Raw genomic sequence first — 25,375 nt, 5'->3', positions numbered from 1 at the left:
CCTTATGTCAGCTCATTGGGCGATATTAACGTACACCTGTACTGCAGGCTGCCATATTGTGCGCGACCAGTGACATCACGGCGCAGACTTGTAGCAGAAACACAATGGGTGTATATCTGCAGGTAAGCTGAGCCGTACGTTGCCCTGGTACAAAATGGCTGCCATATCTGGGCAAACGACAGGAGCGCTTCAAAGTGAGGGCGCTAATGCAGATACTGATAATCTTTGATTTTAGTATTTGTACTTATTGTATTAATATTTAATCAGTACAGTGGCGTTACGGTGCCCGGAGCCTGGCAGCGGCAATATAAATACTTTCAGCGCTACCAGCGACACGGCCACAATCCTGGAGTGGACGGGGAGGGCTGCTGCTATTCCTGGGGACTACGGATACGCGATACGTCAGTCAGGCCTCAGCTCAGGGGTGTAGGAGCAGGCCTCCAGGACTGAGGACAAGAAGCAATGTATTATACCCCGCAGCAATAACCTGCCATCTCTCTGTACGAGTCCCAGGCAGCTATGGTTACCCCCATAATGCATTGCAGGGGCTGCACCTAGTAACCACACATACATCACACAATACCTCTGGTTCTGTCAGAGACCCAATACTCTCACAGCGCTCTGTAGTAAGACGCACAATTATAGCAAATGATACACAAGGGCCGACTGCATCCAAACAGGCCCCACTGCCAAGTAGGGCAGAAGTCAGCAGTGAGGTTATTATTAGTATTCTGACATACTGAGCAGCGTATATCCCAGCACCAGTGTGCCATCAGCCTATGTATAGCAGCGGCGGCCATTTTATGTGCGGATGTCAGCTCACTGGTTACTGCAGAAATGACAGACCGCATTCACGAGGAAGCTGGGGAGGGCCCACAAAATTCTATTACACATAAGAATGAGGGCCAATACCTTCCATAAGAGGGCCGGGCCCCCTGCCTGAAGCCGGAGAGGGCCGGGCCCCCAGCCTGAAGCCAGAGAGGGCTCACAAAACTCTATTAAACATAAGTACAGAAATGAGGCCTGACCCCATGCCTGCCACGAGAGGGGGGCGAGCCCCATATGCCTGCCACGAGAGGGGGACGAGCCCCATATGCCTGCCACAAGAGGGGGACGAGCCCCATATGCCTGCCACAAGAGGGGGACAAGCCCCATGCCTGCCACAAGAGGGGGACAAGCCCCATATGCCTGCCACGAGAGGGGGACAAGCCCCATATGCCTGCCACAAGAGGGGGACGAGCCCCACATGCCTGCCACGAGAGGGGGACGAGCCCACATGCCTGCCACGAGAGGGGGACAAGCCCCATATGCCTGCCACGTGTATTCTCGCCCTCATCTTTTAGGGCCGTACCACCCACTACTCATATGCTAGTTTGATAACCATCCTCAGCGTAACCAGGGAGCACAGACGCCAGCCTATGCCTGGTGCAATAGATGTGTCTGAATACAGGGGACTACACACTTTTGCCACAATCAACATGGCCCCCGCTTGCACTGGCTGCATCAGGTACAGGTACGCGAATCTGCAGAGTCTGTGCTTGGAGAGTGCACAATGGGAAACCACCCAAGAAATGCTCTGCAAACAGGCGCAGACCCGCTCTGCATCAGACAGTCATCCTGTAGCCAGTGGGTGCAGTAGGAAGGAGTCACACCCGGGACGGGCGTTTCTCTATCACCCACTGCCAGCACGGATACTGGCGAGGGTTCTGAAACCAGGCAGATGCACAATCGCTCTACATACACGCACCTGGCCGCATTATAGGCGGGATGTATCAATGGCAAAATGCAATCATGCCCCATAAGTTCCATGTTCCGGAAAGCTAAACGTACCGCAGCTTGTACCCGATGGACAATGCCCTCTATCGATGGTGTTACCTAATAGAAGCCTATGGGCTCCTTTCCACATAACTCCCTGCAAACAATCCAATAGGACCCCTATCCAGTGCCAGCGGCCACGCAGAACGACTCCGTCCCCACACCACACAGTACAGATCTTATCCGAAGAATCGTCCTTTGTGATTGTACATGCATACGGCAATACTAAACGCGGCTCTGCGTGTGCTCAGGGGTGGTATGTACTGCATGCGCGGAACACCGTGCCCTATATATGTACAGGCTGGGCAATGTAATTGCACATGCGCGGAACACCCTGCCCTTATACGTACAGGCTCTGCAATGTAATTGCACATGCGCGGAACACCCTGCCCTGTATACGTACAGGCTCTGCAATGTAGTTATACATGCGCGGAACACCCTGCTCTGTATACGTACAGGCTCTGCAATGTAGTTACACATGTGCAGAACACCCTGCTCTGTATACGTACAGGCTCTGCAATGTAATTGCACATGTGCAGAACACCCTGCTCTGTATACGTACAGGCTCTGCAATGTAATTGCACATGCGCGGAACACCCTGCCCTGTATACGTACAGGCTCTGCAATGTAGTTATACATGCGCGGAACACCCTGCTCTGTATACGTACAGGCTCTGCAATGTAGTTACACATGCGCTGAACAACCTGCCCTTTATACGTACAGGCTCTGCAATGTAGTTACACATGCACGGAACACCCTGCCCTGTATACGTACAGGCTCTGCAATGTAGTTATACAGGCGCGGAACACCCTGCCCTTTATACGTACAGGCTCTGCAGTATACGTACAGGCTCTGCAATGTAGTTACACATGTGCGGAACACCCTGCTCTGTATACGTACAGGCTCTGCAATGTAGTTACACATGCGCTGAACATCCTGCCCTATATACGTACAGGCTCTGCAATGTAGTTACACATGCGCGGAACATCCTGCCCTATATACGTACAGGCTCTGCAATGTAGTTACACATGCGCGGAACACCCTGCTCTGTATACGTACAGGCTCTGCAATGTAGTTACACATGCGCAGAACATCCTGCCCTATATACGTACAGGCTCTGCAATGTAGTTACAGCAGCTCTCCTGATTGCACAATATTTGGTGCCTACATGAGAAGGACACTAACCCAGGGACTGACCTACGTTCTCCAGTAAGGCGAAGGGGCGAGAGGTTAGTCTATTCCCAGAAGAGGTGACCCGGAAACCACATGGGAGATGGGGCCAGATGCCGCCGTGCTCTGTAGGTGTAACCACATGGCTTTGGCAACATACATTATATATCATATTGGAGTTTGTATGTTCTCCCTCCTCCCGATAAGTGCGTGTGTCTGATAGACCATTTACTGCTACCACCGGTGCGGCATTCTCTAACACCCTATGATGACGCTCCGGTAACTTATAGCTGAAAACGACTTAAACTGTAACGAACATTTCTAAATTCTATAAAAATAAATAAACCAACTTTTTATGCACGGGATAAATATAAGAGAGAATAATTTGAGGAGACACTTTACCTAAAGGACACGGTCACTTGCCGGCCGCAGGATAAACCATATGATCATCTCTCTGTGCCCCCTTCTACGCCGCTGTGCCTCTTTAAATGTACGTTATACAGTATATATGACCCCTTCTGCCCCTCTCTCTCTCTCTACACCTACCTGAGTTGGCCACGCCTCCTCCCAATACCAGGGCCCGCCTGGGCTATCGGCACCGCTGGCTATACTGACAATACAGCGATGGCACCTTCTCCAATGATTCAGCACCTCCGAGCCATGGAACAGTGTTCCAACCTGCCTATGGCTCCGTCACATGATTATCCGGCTCTGCTGGCAGCTTAAAGGAGAATAAGAAAACTAAGAGCAGATATTGTGTAACATGGGCATGAGCTGATGCCCTCATTATTATACTTTATTTATATGACGCCTCAAGGGTTCCGCAGCGCCTTACAGAGTACAACAGTATGAAACTTACAGCATAGACCATTGCAGGTTTACACACATTGCTGCTACAAGTTACAGTACCCAAATAAGTAGCAGTGCAGCAAAACTCAAGAGAATATTGTGCTGTGGGGAAGAGGTGATGGTATTAGGGAGAGAAGAGGGAGGGCCCTGCTCGTGAGAGCTTACACTCTATAGGGGAGGGACCGACAGACAGGGGTGACACAGGAGAGAGACAGTGAGTGAGGAGCATAGAGCGGTGGGTTAGGATGAGAGCTTACACTCTATAGGGGAGGGACAGACAGGGGTGACACAGAGAAGAGACAGTGAGTGAGGAGCATAGAGCGGTGGGTTAGGATGAGAGCTTACACTCTATAGGGGAGGGACAGACAGGGGTGACACAGAGAAGAGACAGTGAGTGAGGAGCATAGAGCGGTGGGTTAGGGTGAGAGCTTACACTCTATAGGGGAGGGACAGACAGACAGGGGTGACACAGAGGAGAGAGTGAGGAGCATAGAGCGGTGGGTTAGGATGAGAGATTACACTCTATAGGGGAGGAGCAGATAGACAGGGGTGACAGAGGAGAGACAGTGAGTGAGGAGCATAGAGCGGTGGGTTAGGATGAGAGATTACACTCTATAGGGGAGGGACAGACAGACAGGGGTGACACAGAGGAGAGAGTGAGTGAGGAGCATAGAGCGGTGGGTTAGGATGAGAGATTACACTCTATAGGGGAGGGACAGACAGACAGGGGTGACACAGAGGAGAGACAGTGAGGAGGATAGAGCGGGGGGTTAGGGTGAGAGCTTACACTCTATAGGGGAGGGACAGACAGGGGTGACACAGAGGAGAGACAGTGAGTGAGGAGGATAGAGCGGTGGGTTAGGATGAGAGATTACACTCTATAGGGGAGGGACAGACAGACAGGGGTGACACAGAGGAGAGACAGTGAGTGAGGAGCATAGAGCGGTGGGTTAGGATGAGAGCTTACACTCTATAGGGGAGGGACAGACAGACAGGGGTGACACAGAGGAGAGACAGTGAGTGAGGAGCATAGAGCGGTGGGTTAGTTTGAGATTACACTCTATAGGGGAGGGACAGACAGACAGGGGTGACACAGAGGAGAGACAGTGAGTGAGAAGCATAGAGCGGTGGGTTAGGATGAGAGCTTACACTCTATAGGGGAGGGACAGACAGGGGTGACACAGAGGAGAGACAGTGAGTGAGGAGGATAGAGCGGTGGGTTAGGATGAGAGATTACACTCTATAGGGGAGGGATAGACAGACAGGGGTGACACAGAGGAGAGACAGTGAGTGAGAAGCATAGTGCGGTGGGTTAGGATGAGAGCTTACACTCTATAGGGGAGGGGCAGACAGACAGGGGTGACACAGAGGAGAGACAGTGAGTGAGGAGCATAGAGCGGTGGGTTAGGATGAGAGCTTAAACTCTATAGGGGAGGGATAGACAGACAGACAGGGGTGACACAGAAGAGACAGTGAGCGAGAAGCATAGAGTGGTGGGTTAGTTTGAGATTACACTCTATACGGGGGGGACAGACAGACAGGGGTGACACAGAGGAGAGACAGTGAGTGAGGAGCATAGAGCGGTGGGTTAGGATGAGATAATACACTCTATAGGGGAGGGATAGACAGACGGGTGACACAGAGGAGAGACATCTACATGTCTACATCTGGTAGGCCCCACTTGTCCATTAGGAGTTGAAAGACTTCCGGATGGAGACTCCACTCTCCGGCGTGTACGTCCCGACAACTGAGGAAGTCCGCTTCCCAGTTGAGGACCCCTGGAATGAACAATGCCGATATTGCTGGCAGATGGCTTTCCGCCCAGTGAAGAATTTTTTGACACTTCCATCATCGCCATGCGGCTTCGAGTGCCGCCTTGATGATTTATGTTCGCCACCGTGGTGGCGTTGTCAGACTGTACTTGAACAGGCCTGTTCTGTATCAGGGGCAGGGCAAGGTTCAGGGCATTGAACACCGCCCGCAATTCCAGAATGTTTATCGGGAGAAGAGATTCCTCACTGATCCACCGACCCTGAAGAGAGTGTTGCGCCAACACCGCACCCCAACCCCGCAGACTGGCGTCCATCGTCAGAAGGACCCAGTTGGAAATTCAGAAGGGACAACCCCTGCTCAATTGTTGGTCCTGTAACCACCAGGCCAGTGACCGACAGACCTCCAGAGTCAAAGAAATCATGTGAGATCTGATCCTGTGAGGCAGATTATCCCACTTGTAAAGGATTAAACTCTGCAGAGGGCGAGAATGAAATTGAGCGTACTCTACCATGTCGAAAGCAGACACCATGATGCCTAGTACTTGCATCGCAGAGTATATCGACACTCTTGGGCGAGAAAGGAAGCATCGTATCCTGATGCTTCAGGACCTTCTCTGGAGACAAGAACAAGCGTTGGTTGTGTGCGTCCAGTAATGCCCCCAGGTCCACCATGCTCTGAGTAGGGACCAGCGAGGATTTATTCCAATTGACGAGCCACCCATGTGCTTGTAGGAATTGGACCGTCAGTTCCAGATGACGGATGAGAACTTCTGGGGCGTTCGCCAGGATCAACAAGTTGTCTAGATACGGCAGGATCCTGGTACCTTGCCGATGGAGAATGGCCGTCATGACCTTGGTGAAGATCAGATTAGTTGTGGTCAGTCCACAGGGCAAGGCTTGGAATTGATAATGTAGGTTGCCAATAGCAAACCGCAGATAATGCCGATGCGACATGGCAATAATAGGAATGTGTAGGTAAGCATCCTGTATGTCCAGGGATACCATATAATCCTTGGGCTCCCATGCCAGAATAATAGAGCGAAGAGTTTCCATATGGAATTTGTATACCTTCACAAATTTGTTCAAAGATTTGAGGTTGAGAATGGGTCGGGAGGATCCATTCAGCTTTGGAACAGCGTTGAATAGCACCCCCCGCCCCTCTGAGCCAGAGGCTTCGGCACTATCACTCCTGTATCCAGGAGGGATGGTACCACCAGATGGAGTTTTTGCTTTTAACAGATCTGAAGGGATAACCGTCAAGCAAAACTGGCGAGGGGGACGTTTCTCAAAAGAGAGGGCGTATCTGTGAGAGACAACTTCCCGCACCCAGGGATCTGAAGTTGTCTTTAACCGTACCTGGGTGAATTGTAGAAGTCGGCCTCCCACCCTGGAGTCCCCCAGGGGGAGGCCCGTCCCGTCATGCAGCAGGCTTGCCCGAATTGGAAGCAGGCTGACGGGCTGCCCAAGAATGTTTAGGTTTGGGCTTAGAGGTTTTGGAAGTACGAGCTTGTCTCTGGTACGCCTGACCCTTTGCTTTACCTGGAGGTCGAAAGGAACGAAAGGTGGTACTCTTAGCATTCGGAGCCGAAGGATTAGTACTTGGAAGACACGCAGTCTTGGCAGACGCCAAGTCAGTCACAATCTTGTTCACATATTCCCCAAACAGTATATCTCCCTTGAAAGGGAGCACCTCCAAGGTCTTCTTAGAGTCCAGGTCCACAGAATCCTGTGAGCCAGTATGGATGTAGTAGACGCTTTGGCCACCATAACGCCTGCATCAGAGGCCACCTCCTGAATGTAGTGGGAGGCAGTGGTAATATAAGATAGGCATTGTCTGGCATCATCAGGAAAACTCAGAAGTAGCTCTGCCTCAACTGCGTGAACCCAGGCTTCAATCGCTTTTGTAGCCATAGTGGGTCTATGTCCAGCACCTGCAAGTGTGTAAATAGACTTCAAGCAGCCCTCCACACGCTTATCCGTCAGTTCCTTCAGAGAGGTGATGGTGATGACAGGCAGAGTAGATGACACCACAAGACGAGCTACATGTGAGTCCACCGGTGGCGGAGTTTCCCACTTGGTACTTAACTCCGCAGAGACAGGATAACGAGCTAGCATCTTTTTAGACAGGGAGAATTTTTTTCCTGGAGACTCCCAGGATTCCTGACGTATGTCAATTGTCAGAATGTGGTAAGACTAATTTAGTAACCTTCTGACGTTTGAACTTATCAGGTGTCTTAGACGTATCTGCAGGATCAATCTCATCCTCAATCTGAAGAATCAATGTGATAGCCTCCACTAGGTCAGGAACATCAACCTGAGTTGTAGATTCCACATCAGAAGCAGCTGTATCAGTGTCTGAGGGATCGGTGTATTCCCCATCATCATCGGATGAAGTATCCGAAACAGGAGTAGATTGTGAGGAAGAAATGGCCCGCTTAGATGACCCTTTGGTCCCAGTAGGGCAAGGGTTAAGCTTTTGTTTAACCAAGGACTGATTTAATTGCTGTAACTGAGTTGACAGAGCATCCACCCATGGCAGATTAACTACAGGGCCAATAATAAGATTTTACTTACCGATAAATCTATTTCTCGGAGTCCGTAGTGGATGCTGGGGTTCCTGAAAGGACCATGGGGAATAGCGGCTCCGCAGGAGACAGGGCACAAAAAGTAAAGCTTTTCCAGATCAGGTGGTGTGCACTGGCTCCTCCCCCTATGACCCTCCTCCAGACTCCAGTTAGGTACTGTGCCCGGACGAGCGTACACAATAAGGGAGGATTTTGAATCCCGGGTAAGACTCATACCAGCCACACCAATCACACCGTACAACTTGTGATCTAAACCCAGTTAACAGTATGATAACAGCGGAGCCTCTGAAAGATGGCTTCCTTCAACAATAACCCGAATTTGTTAACAATAACTATGTACAATTATTGCAGATAATCCGCACTTGGGATGGGCGCCCAGCATCCACTACGGACTCCGAGAAATAGATTTATCGGTAAGTAAAATCTTATTTTCTCTATCGTCCTAGTGGATGCTGGGGTTCCTGAAAGGACCATGGGGATTATACCAAAGCTCCCAAACGGGCGGGAGAGTGCGGATGACTCTGCAGCACCGAATGAGAGAACTCCAGGTCCTCCTTAGCCAGAGTATCAAATTTGTAAAATTTTACAAACGTGTTCTCCCCTGACCACGTAGCTGCTCGGCAAAGTTGTAATGCCGAGACCCCTCGGGCAGCCGCCCAAGATGAGCCCACCTTCCTTGTGGAGTGGGCCTTTACAGATTTAGGCTGTGGCAGGCCTGCCACAGAATGTGCAAGTTGGATTGTGCTACAGATCCAACGAGCAATCGTCTGCTTAGACGCAGGAGCACCCATCTTGTTGGGTGCATACAATATAAACAACGAGTCAGATTTTCTGACTCCAGCTGTCCTTGCAATATATATTTTTAATGCTCTGACAACGTCCAGTAACTTGGAGTCCTCCAAGTCACTTGTAGCCGCAGGCACTACAATAGGCTGGTTCAGATGAAATGCTGACACCACCTTAGGGAGAAAATGCGGACGAGTCCGCAGTTCTGCCCTGTCCGAATGGAAAATCAGATATGGGCTTTTGTAAGATAAAGCTGCCAGTTCTGACACTCTCCTGGCCGAAGCCAGGGCTAGAAGCATGGTCACTTTCCATGTGAGATATTTCAAATCCACCTTTTTTAGTGGTTCAAACCAATGAGATTTTAGAAAATCCAAAACCACATTGAGATCCCACGGTGCCACTGGAGGCACCACAGGAGGCTGTATATGCAGCACTCCCTTAACAAAGGTCTGGACTTCAGGGACTGAAGCCAATTCTTTTTGAAAGAAAATCGACAGGGCCGAAATTTGAACCTTAATAGATCCCAATTTGAGACCCATAGACAATCCTGATTGCAGGAAATGTAGGAATCGACCCAGTTGAAATTCCTCCGTCGGAGCACTCCGATCTTCGCACCACGCAACATATTTTCGCCAAATTCGGTGATAATGTTGCACGGTTACTTCCTTCCGTGCTTTAATCAAAGTAGGAATGACTTCTTCCGGCATGCCTTTTTCCTTTAGGATCCGGCGTTCAACCGCCATGCCGTCAAACGCAGCCGCGGTAAGTCTTGAAACAGACAGGGACCCTGCTGAAGCAAGTCCCTCCTTAGAGGTAGAGGCCACGGATCTTCCGTGATCATCTCTTGAAGTTCCGGGTACCAAGTCCTTCTTGGCCAATCCGGAACCACTAGTATCGTTCTTACGCCTCTTTGCCGTATAATTCTCAATACTTTTGGTATGAGAGGCAGAGGAGGAAACACATACACCGACTGGTACACCCAAGGCGTTACCAGCGCGTCCACAGCTATTGCCTGCGGATCTCTTGACCTGGCGCAATACCTGTCCAGTTTTTTGTTGAGGCGAGACGCCATCATGTCCACCATTGGTCTTTCCCAACGGGTTACCAGCATGTGGAAGACTTCTGGATGAAGTCCCCACTCTCCCGGGTGAAGATCGTGTCTGCTGAGGAAGTCTGCTTCCCAGTTGTCCACTCCCGGGATGAACACTGCTGACAGTGCTATCACATGATTCTCTGCCCAGCGAAGAATCCTTGCAGCTTCTGCCATTGCACTCCTGCTTCTTGTGCCGCCCTGTCTGTTCACATGGGCGACTGCCGTGATGTTGTCCGACTGGATCAACACCGGTTTTCCCTGAAGCAGAGGTTCTGCCTGGCTTAGAGCATTGTAGATTGCTCTTAGTTCCAGAATGTTTATGTGAAGAGACGTTTCCAGGCTCGTCCATACTCCCTGGAAGTTTCTTCCTTGTGTGACTGCTCCCCAGCCTCTCAGGCTGGCGTCCGTGGTCACCAGGATCCAATCCTGTATGCCGAATCTGCGGCCCTCCAATAGATGAGCACTCTGCAACCACCACAGAAGAGACACCCTTGTCCTTGGAGACAGGGTTATCCGCAGGTGCATCTGAAGATGCGACCCTGACCATTTGTCCAACATATCCCTTTGGAAAATTCTTGCGTGGAATCTGCCGAATGGAATTCCTTCGTAAGAAGCCACCATTTTTCCCAGGACTCTTGTGCATTGATGTACAGACACCTTTCCTGGTTTTAGGAGGTTCCTGACAAGCTCGGATAACTCCTTGGCTTTTTCCTCCGGGAGAAAAACCTTTTTCTGAACCGTGTCCAGAATCATCCCTAGGAACAGCAGACGAGTTGTCGGCATTAACTGGGATTTTGGAATATTCAGAATCCACCCGTGCTGTTTTAGCACTTCTTGAGACAGTGCTAATCCCATCTCTAGCTGTTCTCTGGACCTTGCTCTTATTAGGAGATCGTCCAAGTATGGGATAATTAATATGCCTTTTCTTCGAAGAAGAATCATCATCTCGGCCATTACCTTTGTAAAGACCCGAGGTGCCGTGGACAATCCGAACGGCAGCGTCTGAAACTGATAGTGACAGTTTTGTACAACGAACCTGAGGTACCCCTGGTGTGAGGGGTAAATTGGAACGTGGAGATACGCATCCTTGATGTCCAAGGATACCATAAAATCCCCCTCTTCCAGGTTCGCTATCACTGCTCTGAGTGACTCCATTTTGAACTTGAACTTCTTTATGTACAGGTTCAAGGACTTCAGATTTAGAATAGGCCTTACCGAGCCATCCGGCTTCGGTACCACAAAAAGAGTGGAATAATACCCCTTCCCTTGTTGTAGAAGAGGTACCTTGACTATCACCTGCTGAGAGTACAGCTTGTGAATGGCTTCCAAAACCGTCTCCCTTTCGGAGGGGGACGTTGGTAAAGCAGACTTCAGGAAACGGCGAGGTGGATCTGTCTCTAATTCCAACCTGTACCCCTGAGATATTATCTGCAGGATCCAGGGATCTACTTGCGAGTGAGCCCACTGCGCGCTGTAATTTTTGAGACGACCGCCCACCGTCCCCGAGTCCGCTTGAGAAGCCCCAGCGTCATGCTGAGGCTTTTGTAGAAGCCGGGGAGGGCTTCTGTTCCTGGGAAGGAGCTGCCTGTTGCTGTCTCTTCCCTCGACCTCTGCCTCGTGGCAGATATGAATAGCCCTTTTCTCTCTTATTTTTAAAGGAACGAAAGGGCTGCGGTTGAAAAGTCGGTGCCTTTTTCTGTTGGGGAGTGACTTGAGGTAGAAAGGTGGATTTCCCGGCTGTAGCCGTGGCCACCAAATCTGATAGACCGACTCCAAATAACTCCTCCCCTTTATACGGCAAAACTTCCATATGCCGTTTTGAATCCGCATCGCCTGTCCACTGTCGCGTCCATAAAGCTCTTCTGGCCGAAATGGACATAGCACTTACCCGTGATGCCAGTGTGCAGATATCCCTCTGTGCATCACGCATATAAAGAAATGCATCCTTTATTTGTTCTAACGACAGTAAAATATTGTCCCTGTCCAGGGTATCAATATTTTCAATCAGGGACTCTGACCAAACTATCCCAGCACTGCACATCCAGGCAGTCGCTATAGCTGGTCGTAGTATAACACCTGCATGTGTGTATATACTTTTTTGGATATTTTCCATCCTCCTATCTGATGGATCTTTAAGTGCGGCCGTCTCAGGAGAGGGTAACGCCACTTGTTTAGATAAGCGTGTTAGCGCCTTGTCCACCCTAGGAGATGTTTCCCAGCGCTCCCTAACCTCTGGCGGGAAAGGGTATAATGCCAATAATTTCTTTGAAATTATCAGCCTTTTATCAGGAGCAAGCCACGCTTCATTACACACGTCATTTAATTCTTCTGATTCAGGAAAAACTATAGGTAGTTTTTTCACACCCCACATAATACCCTGTTTAGTGGTACCTGTAGTATCAGCTAAATGTAGCGCCTCCTTCATTGCCAAAATCATATAACGTGTGGCCCTACTGGAAAATACGGTTGATTCGTCACCGTCACCACTGGAGTCAGTGCCTGTGTCTGGGTCTGTGTCGACCGACTGAGGCAAAGGGCGTTTTACAGCCCCTGACGGTGTTTGAGTCGCCTGGACAGGCACTAATTGATTGTCCGGCCGTCTCATGTCGTCAAACGACTGCTTTAGCGTGTTGACACTATCCCGTAGTTCCATAAATAAAGGCATCCATTCTGGTGTCGACTCCCTAGGGGGTGACATCCTCATATTTGGCAATTGCTCCGCCTCCACACCAATATCGTCCTCATACATGTCGACACACACGTACCGACACACAGCAGACACACAGGGAATGCTCCTAACGAAGACAGGACCCACTAGCCCTTTGGGGAGACAGAGGGAGAGTTTGCCAGCACACACCAAAAGCGCTATATATATAACAGGGATAGCCTTATAATAAGTGCTCCCTTATAGCTGCTTTATATATATAAAAATATCGCCATAAATTTGCCCCCCCTCTCTGTTTTACCCTGTTTCTGTAGTGCAGTGCAGGGGAGAGACCTGGGAGCCGTCCTGACCAGCGGAGCTGTGAGAGGAAATGGCGCCGTGTGCTGAGGAGATAGGCCCCGCCCCTTTTTTGGCGGGCTCGTCTCCCGCTATTTAGTGAATCCAGGCAGGGGTTAAATATCTCCATATAGCCTCTGGGGGCTATATGTGAGGTATTTTTAGCCTTTATATAGGTTACATTTGCCTCCCAGGGCGCCCCCCCCCAGCGCCCTGCACCCTCAGTGACTGCGTGTGAAGTGTGCTGAGAGGAAAATGGCGCACAGCTGCAGTGCTGTGCGCTACCTTTAGAAGACTGCAGGAGTCTTCAGCCGCCGATTCTGGACCTCTTCTGACTTCAGCATCTGCAAGGGGGCCGGCGGCGCGGCTCCGGTGACCATCCAGGCTGTACCTGTGATCGTCCCTCTGGAGCTGATGTCCAGTAGCCAAGAAGCCAATCCATCCTGCACGCAGGTGAGTTCACTTCTTCTCCCCTCAGTCCCTCGTTGCAGTGATCCTGTTGCCAGCAGGACTCACTGTAAAATAAAAAACCTAAGCTAAACTTTTTCTAAGCAGCTCTTTAGGAGAGCCACCTAGATTGCACCCTTCTCGGCCGGGCACAAAAATCTAACTGGAGTCTGGAGGAGGGTCATAGGGGGAGGAGCCAGTGCACACCACCTGATCTGGAAAAGCTTTACTTTTTGTGCCCTGTCTCCTGCGGAGCCGCTATTCCCCATGGTCCTTTCAGGAACCCCAGCATCCACTAGGACGATAGAGAAATGTGGCTGTAATGGCACAGGAGGTCCCACAAGGGGCGTAAGTCATGTTACAAGCATAGTCAGGAAATATGAAAAAGTAGCCCAAGGTGGGTCTTGGTGTGCCACTGGTGCTGCAGGCTGACTGGGGGATGCAAAACACCCAGTACCTGGACCCTCAGCTGAAACATTTTCCTCAGGTAAAACCGGGGCGTCAGCACTGCATGAAGCAGGAGCGTCCGCGGAGTTCCTGCCCTGTGCATCAGACATTATTGGGAATGTAGCCTTAAGGCGTAACAGTACAATATAGCCAGACAAACACAATACCTCACAAAAAACCCCTGTGTTATGTGACTGCAATGCAGAGCTCAAACAGAGGATTTAAGTGGTATGAGGTGACTGAAATACACAGAGAAAGATACAAAACAGTATATCCTGTGGAACACTATATGGTATAGGAGACCCTGAAGCACTTAGCACCCCAGGGTACAGAATATAGGGATAGCAATGTGTGCGAGATACACGGAATAGGAACCACACAGCAGCTATAGGCACGCACAGTCACATGTACAATGCAGAAATTATTACATATAACAATAAAACTGCACTGGTAATACTACATATAGCTATGTATGTATACAGATATAACAATGCACAGTAAACACTGGATGTATATCACAGAATACTAAATATCCCTGTAGTTATGCACTTGTTCTTAACTATCACTGTCTAAACGACATGTAGAACACTTAAGTGTCCTGTAAATGCACAGCGCTGATGAGGAAGGCGGCTTTACAGAGGAGACATTGCCCGGCAGTCCCAGAATCAGCGCTCTGTGTAATGGCGCCCAAACACTGACAGGGAGTGAGGGAGAGAGAGATGCCGCTCCAGGGTAGGAACACCTGCTGTAGATGGCGCCTGGGACTGGAGGAGGGGCTACAGGTCGGCGCCTGGGACTGGAGGAGGGGCTACAGGTCAGCGCATTATCCCCTCAGCTGAACTTCACTACCGGGTACTATGGAGCCTATAACAAACGGATTTTAGTAAATCCGACCTGTGCCCCTTGCCTTGGTGGATATAGAGGGGTCCCTGCACGGCCACAGTGTCCACGACAACGGCGCAGTCCATCTCCTGGGACCGCGTCCCGATCGCGATTTCTGCGGGGCCACACCTAGGGCCACGCGATCCAGGAGAGCAGTAGTGGTGATGTGTGCCTTAAGAGAACCGGAGCACCTCTGCTGCAAGTACCCGGTGTGGCAGGAGAGACCCCCCAGCCACATGTGTAATGGCGGTCGCGGCACTGATGGGGTTAACCCCCAGTGCCCGGCGCCATTTTCCAGGACAATGGGCACCACTTTTAAATTGTGTACTGGCACTTGGTGCCATCTTTAAAATGTATAGGGCGCTAGGCTCCATGTAATTGATAATGGTTTAAAATCTGCAATTATGCTGTGCCGCGGTCCCGGACCTCTATGGCGAGTCCCCCGGCGCGCTGAGCTGTGTGTGCGCACTTGGGGGGGGGGGGAGAGAGCCGCTGCAGCCGGGAGATCAGCTCCCTTTGCAGCGCTGGGTGTGCCGCCACTGGGGAGCTCCCGGCACCTCAGTTCTACGTAGGTGGCCAACCGCGGCACTTCCTGCATTCATTGATTGGCTGGAGTGGCCGGTGTGGTCTTGTGCTATATAGGGGGAAGTCTGTGTGGCATCTGGTGAATGGTGATGCATCCCGACAAGCTGTCTCCTGGTTGTTTGTTCAATGTCTCGAAAAAGGTCCTGAGGCGACGAAACGTCAACACAATACCCATGTATTTCTGAGCTATCATTAAACTTGCCTGTTGAAAAACCACTGGTGAGAAGAGAGAGAGAGACACACACACACACTGGTTGTTGTGTCCCAGGAGGGGGGAATCCATGGCTGTGCAGGCTGTTGGATTCCTCCAGACCTTTTCCCAAAAAGACAGAATGCTTTCTCCTCCAGCCTCACACTTAAAAGTATCATGGGGAGAGAGGAAAAGCTCAGGTTTTCCAACAAGCCGAGCGGTTTTCTGGAGCTCCATAGGGATCGCCTTTTGTGAGCAGGAAACCCTGACCGGGGATCTAGGCTGCCCAGCTCTGGAGCCTGAATTCAGGCTGCAGATGCTGAGCTGGGTCCCGGGCAGATTCCTGGAAGTTTCGGCGGGAAAATTTCCCCCAGTGCAGACTGAACAACTCCGGGGCGGATCCAGATCCTCCAGGATGGGACGGTCAAAGGAGAGTGACCACTCCCCACTGTCCATAGAGAACAATGGTAGCTGTGCATGTGACCAAGGCATGCACAGCCCATTGGTAAACACTGATTGGTTGTAAACCACAGGGCGGACTTACCCCCTGTGGTAATGTGTACTGGAGTAGGATAAAAGGAGGGCAGTGCCCCATGAAAGGTGTAAAATACCATTTTCATTCTGCAGTAACATCTTGCTGTATTGCTGTTGCCCCTAGCAATAGGGAAGAGCCGTTTTTAAGAATATTTGAGCAAAAAACATCATCTGCCTTAAGACGACCGCTTCACCTTGTGACCTGCAGGGCTAGGCGAAACCTAGCTCCGTTTTTTGGCTATCCAGGGTGTAACCAGCGTCTCCTAGCTCCGCCTCCAGCCAGCTACCGGATAGAGGCCTAGTCAAGCGACTAGTGGGGATTCGTCAATACCACACAGGTGTGGTAAGACGTCATGTCGATGCATACAGAGAAGAACCGTGGTTCCAGACGCCACAACAGGTTAGGAGTTTGGTGGTGGCAGCGTAGAACCCACCCACTGCGCAGTGGGTGGAGTTTGTAACAGGCGGTTACTGACGGTAAGTGGGAATCCCCTATGTGGCCAGGTCCCATGTGACCTAAACATCCATTCTGTGTACTGGGGACGTCTGGTCACACCCGGCAACCAGGGCGCGGGATTATGCAGCGCCACTAGGGGAAGTAAAGTCTCCTTTCTTCTTAGAAAAGCTCTTATAAAGGGATGCCTAACGCAGCCCCACCTGTTAGCTGCCTGCACTGCAGGCACCAACTTACAAACTGCGCTCCAGTGGCTGGAGGCGGGGATATAGAGGAGGCGGTGCAGTGCATCCTGGGAACAGTCAAAGCTTTAGACTGTTAGTGCCTCGGATCAAGATCCAACTCTACACCCCCGATGTTACTCCCTGTGGAATACCAGTATACCCCGCTGCAGAATTTTTTTTACACCCCTATATATCGCCCGTGCAAAGGACCGCACAGGGGAAGAGGATAAATTGTTACATCGCTATATACCGCACAAGTACAGGACCACACAGGGGAAGGAGATACATTGTTACACAGTTATATACCCCCGTGTACAGGACAGCACAGGGGAAGGTGACACATTGTTACACCGCTATATACCCCCGTGTACAGGACAGCACAGGGGAAGGTGATACATTGTTACACCGCTATATACCCCCGTGTACAGGACAGCAGGGAAGGTGATACATTGTTACACCGCTATATACCCCCGTGTACAGGACAGCACAGGGGAAGGTGATACATTGTTACACCGCTATATACCCCCGTGTACAGGACAGCACAGGGGAAGGTGATACATTGTTACACCGCTATATACCCCCGTGTACAGGACAGCACAGGGGAAGGTGATACATTGTTACACCGCTATATACCCCCGTGTACAGGACAGCACACGGGAAGGAGATACATTGTTACACCGCTATATACCCCCGTGTACAGGACAGCACAGGGGAAGGTGATACATTGTTACACCGCTATATACCCCCCGTGTACAGGACAGCACAGGGGAAGGTGATACATTGTTACACCGCTATATACCCCCGTGTACAGGACAGTACAGGGGAAGGTGATACATTGTTACACCGCTATATACCCCCGTGTACAGGCAGCACAGGGGAAGGCGATACATTGTTACACCGCTATATACCCCCGTGTACAGGCAGCACAGGGGAAGGTGATACATTGTTACACCGCTATATACCCCCGTGTACAGGCAGCACAGGGGAAGGCGATACATTGTTACACCGCTATATACCCCCGTGTACAGGCAGCACAGGGGAAGGTGATACATTGTTACACCGCTATATACCCCCGTGTACAGGCAGCACAGGGGAAGGTGATACATTGTTACACCGCTATATACCCCCGTGTACAGGCAGCACAGGGGAAGGCGATACATTGTTACACCGCTATATACCCCCGTGTACAGGCAGCACAGGGGAAGGTGATACATTGTTACACCGCTATATACCCCCGTGTACAGGCAGCACAGGGGAAGGTGATACATTGTTACACCGCTATATACCCCCGTGTACAGGACAGCACAGGGGAAGGTGATACATTGTTACACCGCTATATACCCCCGTGTACAGGACAGCACAGGGGAAGGTGATACACTATTACACCGCTATATACCCCCGTGTACAGGACCACACAGGGGAAGGATACATTGTTACACCGCTATATACCCCCGTGTACAGGACAGCACAGGGGAAGGATACATTGTTACACCGCTATAAACCGCCCGTGTACAGGACAGCACAGGGGAAGGTGACACATTGTTACACCGCTATATACCCCCGTGTACAGGACAGTACAGGGGAAGGTGATACATTGTTACACCGCTATATACCCCCGTGTACAGGACAGTACATTGTTACATACCGCCCGTGTACAGGACAGCACAGGGGAAGGACTACGAGAAATAGAATTATCGGTAAGTAAATTCTTATTTTCTCTGACGTCCTAGTGGATGCTGGGGACTCCGTAAGGACCATGGGGATTATACCAAAGCTCCCAAACGGGCGGGAGAGTGCGGATGACTCTGCAGCACCAAATGAGAGAACTCCAGGTCCTCCTCAGCCAGGGTATCAAATTTGTAGAATTTTACAAACGTATTTGCTCCTGACCAAGTAGCTGCTCGGCAAAGTTGTAAAGCCGAGACCCCTCGGGCAGCCGCTCAAGATGAGCCCACCTTCCTTGTGGAATGGGCTTTTACAGATTTTGTCTGTGGCAGGCCTGCCACAGAATGTGCAAGCTGAATTGTACTACAAATCCAACGAGCAATAGTCTGCTTAGAAGCAGGAGCACCCAGCTTGTTGGGTGCATACAGAATAAACAACGTGTCAGATTTTCTGACTCCAGCCGTCCTGGAAACCTATATTTCCAGGGCCCTGACAACGTCTAGCAACTTGGAGTCCTCCAAGTCCCTAGTAGCCGCAGGCACCACAATAGGTTGATTCAGGTGAAACGCTGAAAACCACCTTAGGGAGAAACTGAGGACAAGTCCTCAATTCCGCCCTGTCCGAATGGAAAATCAGATGAGGGCTTTTACAGGATAAAGCAGCCAATTCCGACACGCACCTGGCCCAGGCCAGGGCCAACAGCATGACCACTTTCCATGTGAGATATTTTAACTCCACATATTTAAGTGGTTCAAACCAATGTGACTTTTGGAACCCAAAAACTACATTTAGATCCCAAGGTGCCACTGGAGGCACAAAAGGAGGCTGTATATACAGTACCCTTTTCACAAACGTCTGAACTTCAGGGACTGAAGCTAGTTCTTTTTGGAAGAAAATTGACAGGGCCGAAATTTGAACCTTAATGGACCCCCATTTCAGGCCCATAGACACTCCTGTTTGCAGGAAATGTAGGAATCGACCTAGTTGAAAATTCCTCCGTCGGGGCCTTACTGGCCTCGCACCACGCAACATATTTTCGCCAAATGCGGTGATAATGTTTTGCGGTTATATCTTTCCTGGCTTTGATCAGGATAGGAATGACTTCATCCGGAATGCCTTTCTCCTTCAGGATCCGGCGTTCAACCGCCATGCCGTCAAACGCAGTCGCGGTAAGTCTTGGAACAGACAGGGTCCTTGCTGGAGCAGGTCCCTTCTTAGAGGTAGAGGCCACGGATCCTCCGTGAGCATCTCTTGAAGTTCCGGTTACCAAGTCCTTCTTGGCCAATCCGGAGCCCGAATATAGTGCTTACTCCTCTCCATCTTATAATTCTCAGTACCTTGGGTATGAGAGGCAGAGGAGGGAACACATACACTGACTGGTACACCCACTGTGTTACCAGAGCGTCTACAGCTATTGCCGGAGGGTCCCTTGACCCGGCGCAATACTTGTCGAGTTTTATAAACATGTGGAAGACTTCTGGGTGAAGTCCCCACTTGCTGACAGTGCTATCACATGATATTCCGCCCAGCGAAGAATCCTTGCAGCTTCTGCCATTGCCCTCCTGCTTCTTGTGTCACCCTATCTGTTTACGTGGGTGACTGCCGTGATGTTGTCCGAATGGATCAACTCCGGGTGACCTTGAAGCAGAGGTCTTGCTGAGCTTAGAGCATTGTAAATGGCCCTTAGCTTCAGGATATTTATGTGAAGTGATGTCTCCAGGCTTGACCATAAGCTCTGGAAATTCCTTCCCTGTGTGACTGCTCCCCAGCCTCGCAGGCTGGCATCCGTGGTCACCAGGACCCAGTCCTGAATGTCGAATCTGCGGCCCTCTAGAAGATGAGCACTCTGCAACCACCACAGGAGAGACACCCTTGTGCTTGGTGACAGGGTTATCCGCTGATGCATCTGAAGATGCGACCCGGACCATTTGTCCAGCAGGTCCCACTGGAAAGTTCTTGCGTGGAATCTGCCGAATGGGATTGCTTCGTAGGAAGCCACCATTTTTCCCAGAACCCTTTCATTGATGTACTGAGACTTGGCTCGGTTATAGGAGGTTCCCGACTAGCTCGGATAACTCCCTGACTTTCTCCTCCGGGAGAAACACCTTTTTCTGGACTGTGTCCAGGATCATCCCTAGGAACAGACGAGTCGTCGGAATCAGCTGCGATTTTGGAATATTGAGAATCCAATCGTGCTGCCGCAACACTACCTGAGATAGTGCTACACCGACCTCCAACTGTTCCCTGGATCTTACCCTTATCAGGGAATCGTCCAAGTAAGGGATAACTAAAATTCCCTTCCTTTGAAGGAGTATCATCATTTCGGCCATTACCTTGGTAAAGACCCGGGGTGCCGTGGACCATCCATACGGCAGCGTCTGAAACTGATAGTGACAGTTCTGTACCATAAACCTGAGGTACCCTTGGTGAGAAGGGTAAATTGGGACATGAAGGTAAGCATCCTTGATGTCCCGAGACATCATGTAGTCCCCTTCTTCCAGGTTCGCAATCACTGCTCTGAGTGACTCAATCTTGAATTTGAACCTCCGTATGTAAGTGTTCAAGATTTTAGATTTAGAATCGGTCTCACCGAGCCGTCCGGCTTCGGTACCACAACAGTGTGGAATAATACCCCGTTCCCTGTTGCAGGAGGGGTACCTTGATTATCACCTGCTGGGAATACAGCTTGTGAATGGCTTCCAAAACTGCCTCCCTGTCAGAAGGAGACATCGGTAAAGCCGACTTTAGGAAACGGCGAGGGGGAGACGTCTCGAATTCCAATTTGTACCCCTGAGATATCACCTGAAGGATCCAGGGGTCTACTTGCGAGTGAGCCCACTGCGCGCTGAAATTCATTGAGACGGGCCCCCACCGTGCCTGATTCTGCTTGTAAAGCCCCAGCGTCATACTGAGGGCTTGGCAGAGGCGGGAGAGGGCTTCTGCTCCTGGGAACTGACTGATTTCTGCAGCCTTTTTCCTCTCCCTCTGTCACGGGGCAGAAATGAGGAACCTTTTGCCCGCTTGCCCACGAAAAGACTGCGCCTGATAATACGGCGTCTTCTTATGTTGAGAGGCGACCTGGGGTACAAACGTGGATTTCCCTCCAAATGCCGTTTGGAATCCGCATCACCTGACCACTGTCGTGTCCATAACCCTCTACTGGCAGAAATGGACAACGCACTTAGACTTGATGCCAGTCGGCAAATATTCCGCTGTGCATCACGCATATATAGAAATGCATCTTTTAAATGCTCTATAGGCAATAATATACTGTCCCTATCTAGGGTATCAATATTTTCAGTCAGGGAATCCGACCACGCCAACCCAGCACTGCACATCCAGGCTGAGGCGATTGCTGGTCGCAGTATAACACCAGTATGTGTGTAAATACCTTTTAGGATACCCTCCTGCTTTCTATCAGCAGGATCCTTAAGGGCGGCCATCTCAGGCGAGGGTAGAGCCCTTACAAGCGTGTGAGCGCTTTATCCACCCTAGGGGGTGTTTCCCAACGCACCCTAACCTCTGGCGGGAAAGGATATAATGCCAATAACATTTTTATCAGTTGTTATCGGGGGAAACCCACGCATCATCACACACCTCATTTAATTTCTCAGATTCAGGAAAACTACAGGTAGTTTTTCCTCACCGAACATAATACCCCTTTTTGGTGGTACTCGTATTATCAGAAATGTGTAAAACATTTTTCATTGCCTCAATCATGTAACGTGTGGCCCTACTGGAAGTCACATTTGTCTCTTCACCGTCGACACTGGAGTCAGTATCCGTGTCGGTGTCTATATCTGCCATCTGAGGTAACGGGCGCTTTAGAGCCCCTGACGGCCTATGAGACGTCTGGACAGGCACAAGCTGAGTAGCCGGCTGTCTCATGTCAACCACTGTCTTTTATACAGAGCTGACACTGTCACGTAATTTCTTCCAACAGTTCATCCACTCAGGTGTCGATTCCCTAGGGGGTGACATCACTATTACAGGCAATCTGCTCCGTCTCCACATTATTTTTCTCCTCATACATGTCGACACAAAAGTACCGACATACAGCACACACACAGGGAATGCTCTGATAGAGGACAGGACCCCACTAGCCCTTTGGGGAGACAGAGGGAGAGTTTGCCAGCACACACCAGAGCGCTATAATATATATATATATATATATATATATATATATATATATATATATATATATATATATATATATATATATATATATATATATATATATATATATATATATATATATATACACACACACACACACAGGGATAACCTTATATAAGTGTTTTTCCCCTTATAGCTGCTGTATTTTTAATACTGCGCGTAATTAGTGCCCCCCTCTCTTTTTTAACCCTTTCTGTAGTGTAGTGACTGCAGGGGAGAGCCAGGGAGCTTCCCTCCAACGGAGCTGTGAGGGAAAATGGCGCCAGTGTGCCGAGGAGATAGGCTCCGCCCCCTTCTCGGCGGCCTTATCTCCCGTTTTATTGTGTATTCTGGCAGGGCTTAAATTCATCCATATAGCCCAGGAGCTATATGGGATGCATTTTTTGCCATCCAAGGTGTTTTTATTGCGTCTCAGGGCGCCCCCCCCCAGCGCCCTGCACCCTCAGTGACCGGAGTGTGAAGTGTGCTGAGAGCAATGGCGCACAGCTGCAGTGCTGTGCGCTACCTTGTTGAAGACAGGACGTCTTCTGCCGCCGATTTTCCAGGCCTCTTCTGTCTTCTGGCTCTGTAAGGGGGCCGGCGGCGCGGCTCTGGGACCTATCCATGGCTGGGCCTGTGATCGGTCCCTCTGGAACTAATGTCCAGTAGCCTAAGAAGCCCAATCCACTCTGCACGCAGGTGAGTTCGCTTCTTCTCCCCTTAGTCCCTCGATGCAGTGAGCCTGTTGCCAGCAGGTCTCACTGAACATAAGAAACCTAAAACTAAACTTTTCACTAAGCAGCTCAGGAGAGCCACCTAGTGTGCACCCTTCTCGTTCGGGCACAAAAATCTAACTGGGGCTTGGAGGAGGGTCATAGGGGGAGGAGCCAGTGCACACCAGGTAGTTCTAAAGCGTTACTTTTGTGCCCAGTCTCCTGCGGAGCCGCTATTCCCCATGGTCCTTACGGAGTCCCCAGCATCCACTAGGACGTCAGAGAAACATTGTTACACCGCTATATACCCCCGTGTACAGGACAGCACAGGGGAAGGAGAAACATTTTTACACCGCTATATACCCCCGTGTACAGGACAGCACATGGGAAGGGATACATTGTTACACCGCTATATACCCCCGTGTACAGGACAGTACAGGGGAACGTGATACATTGTTACATACCGCCCGTGTACAGGACAGCACAGGGGAAGGCAATACATTGTTACACCGCTATATACCCCCGTGTACAGGACAGCACAGGGGAAGGCGATACATTGTTACACCGCTATATACCCCCGTGTACAGGACAGCACAGGGGAAGGCGATACATTGTTACACCGCTATATACCCCCGAGTACAGGACAGCACAGGGGAAGGCGATACATTGTTACACCGCTATATACCCCCGTATACAGGACAGCACAGGGGAAGGTGATACATTGTTACACCGCTATATACCCCCGTGTACAGGACAGCACAGGGGAAGGTGATACATTGTTACACCGCTATATACCCCCGTGTACAGGACAGCACAGGGGAAGGTGATACATTGTTACACCGCTATATACCCCCGTGTACAGGACAGCACAGGGGAAGGGGATACATTGTTACACCGCTATATACCCCCGTGTACAGGACAGCACAGGGGAAGGTGATACATTGTTACATACCGCCCGTGTACAGGACAGCACAGGGGAAGGCAATACATTGTTACACCGCTATATACCCCCGTGTACAGGACAGCACAGGGGAAGGTGATACATTGTTACACCGCTATATACCCCCGTGTACAGGACAGCACAGGGGAAGGTGATACATTGTTACACCGCTATATACCCCCGTGTACAGGACAGCACAGGGGAAGGTGATACATTGTTACACCGCTATATACCCCCGTGTACAGGACAGCACAGGGGAAGGAGATACATTGTTACACCGCTATATACCCCCGTGTACAGGACAGCACAGGGGAAGGTGATACATTGTTACACCGCTATATACCCCCGTGTACAGGACAGTACAGGGGAAGGTGATACATTGTTACATACCACCCGTGTACAGGACAGCACAGGGGAAGGCAAAACATTGTTACACCGCTATATACCCACGTGTACAGGACAGCACAGGGGAAGGTGATACATTGTTACACCGCTATATACCTCCAGTGTACAGGACAGCACAGGGGAAGGCAATACATTGTTACACCGCTATATACCCCCGTGTACAGGACAGCACAGGGGAAGGAGATACATTGTTACACCGCTATATACCCCCGTGTACAGGACAGCACAGGGGAAGGAGATACATTGTTACACCGCTATATACCCCCGTGTACAGGACAGCACAGGGGAAGGAGATACATTGTTACACCGCTATATACCCCCGTGTACAGGACAGCACAGGGGAAGGTGATACATTGTTACACCGCTATATACCCCCGTGTACAGGACAGCACAGGGGAAGGAGATACATTGTTACACCGCTATATACCCCAGTGTACAGGACAGCACAGGGGAAGGTGATACATTGTTACACCGCTATATACCCCCAGTGTACAGGACAGCACAGGGGAAGGTGATACATTGTTACACCGCTATATACCCCCCGTGTACAGGACAGCACAGGGGAAGGTGATACATTGTTACACCGCTATATACCCCCCGTGTACAGGACAGCACAGGGGAAGGTGATACATTGTTACACAGTTATATACCCCCGTGTACAGG

At 50.4% G+C, this 25,375-nt stretch overlaps 1 protein-coding gene across 2 annotated transcripts in view; it reads right to left on the bottom strand.

Moving 5' to 3' along the window:
- The window catches only part of MTHFR (methylenetetrahydrofolate reductase), a 42,601-nt gene that overhangs the window by 15,403 nt on the left and 1,823 nt on the right, over positions 1-25,375 (bottom strand). The window contains exon 2 of one of the 2 annotated variants that reach the window (XM_063943875.1): positions 3,532-3,706. The exons of the other annotated variant lie outside the window; for it this stretch is intronic. The gene's annotated coding sequence lies outside the window, so the exon portion shown is untranslated. The remainder of the gene's footprint in view (positions 1-3,531; positions 3,707-25,375) is intronic. 2 annotated transcript variants of the gene reach the window in all.

Source organism: Pseudophryne corroboree, chromosome 10 (assembly GCF_028390025.1).
Source record: "Pseudophryne corroboree isolate aPseCor3 chromosome 10, aPseCor3.hap2, whole genome shotgun sequence".
In the NCBI taxonomy this organism is placed as follows: domain Eukaryota; kingdom Metazoa; phylum Chordata; class Amphibia; order Anura; family Myobatrachidae; genus Pseudophryne; species Pseudophryne corroboree.
The sequence above is the reverse complement of the archived record's forward strand: the minus strand, read 5'-3'. Positions and strand labels throughout refer to the sequence as shown.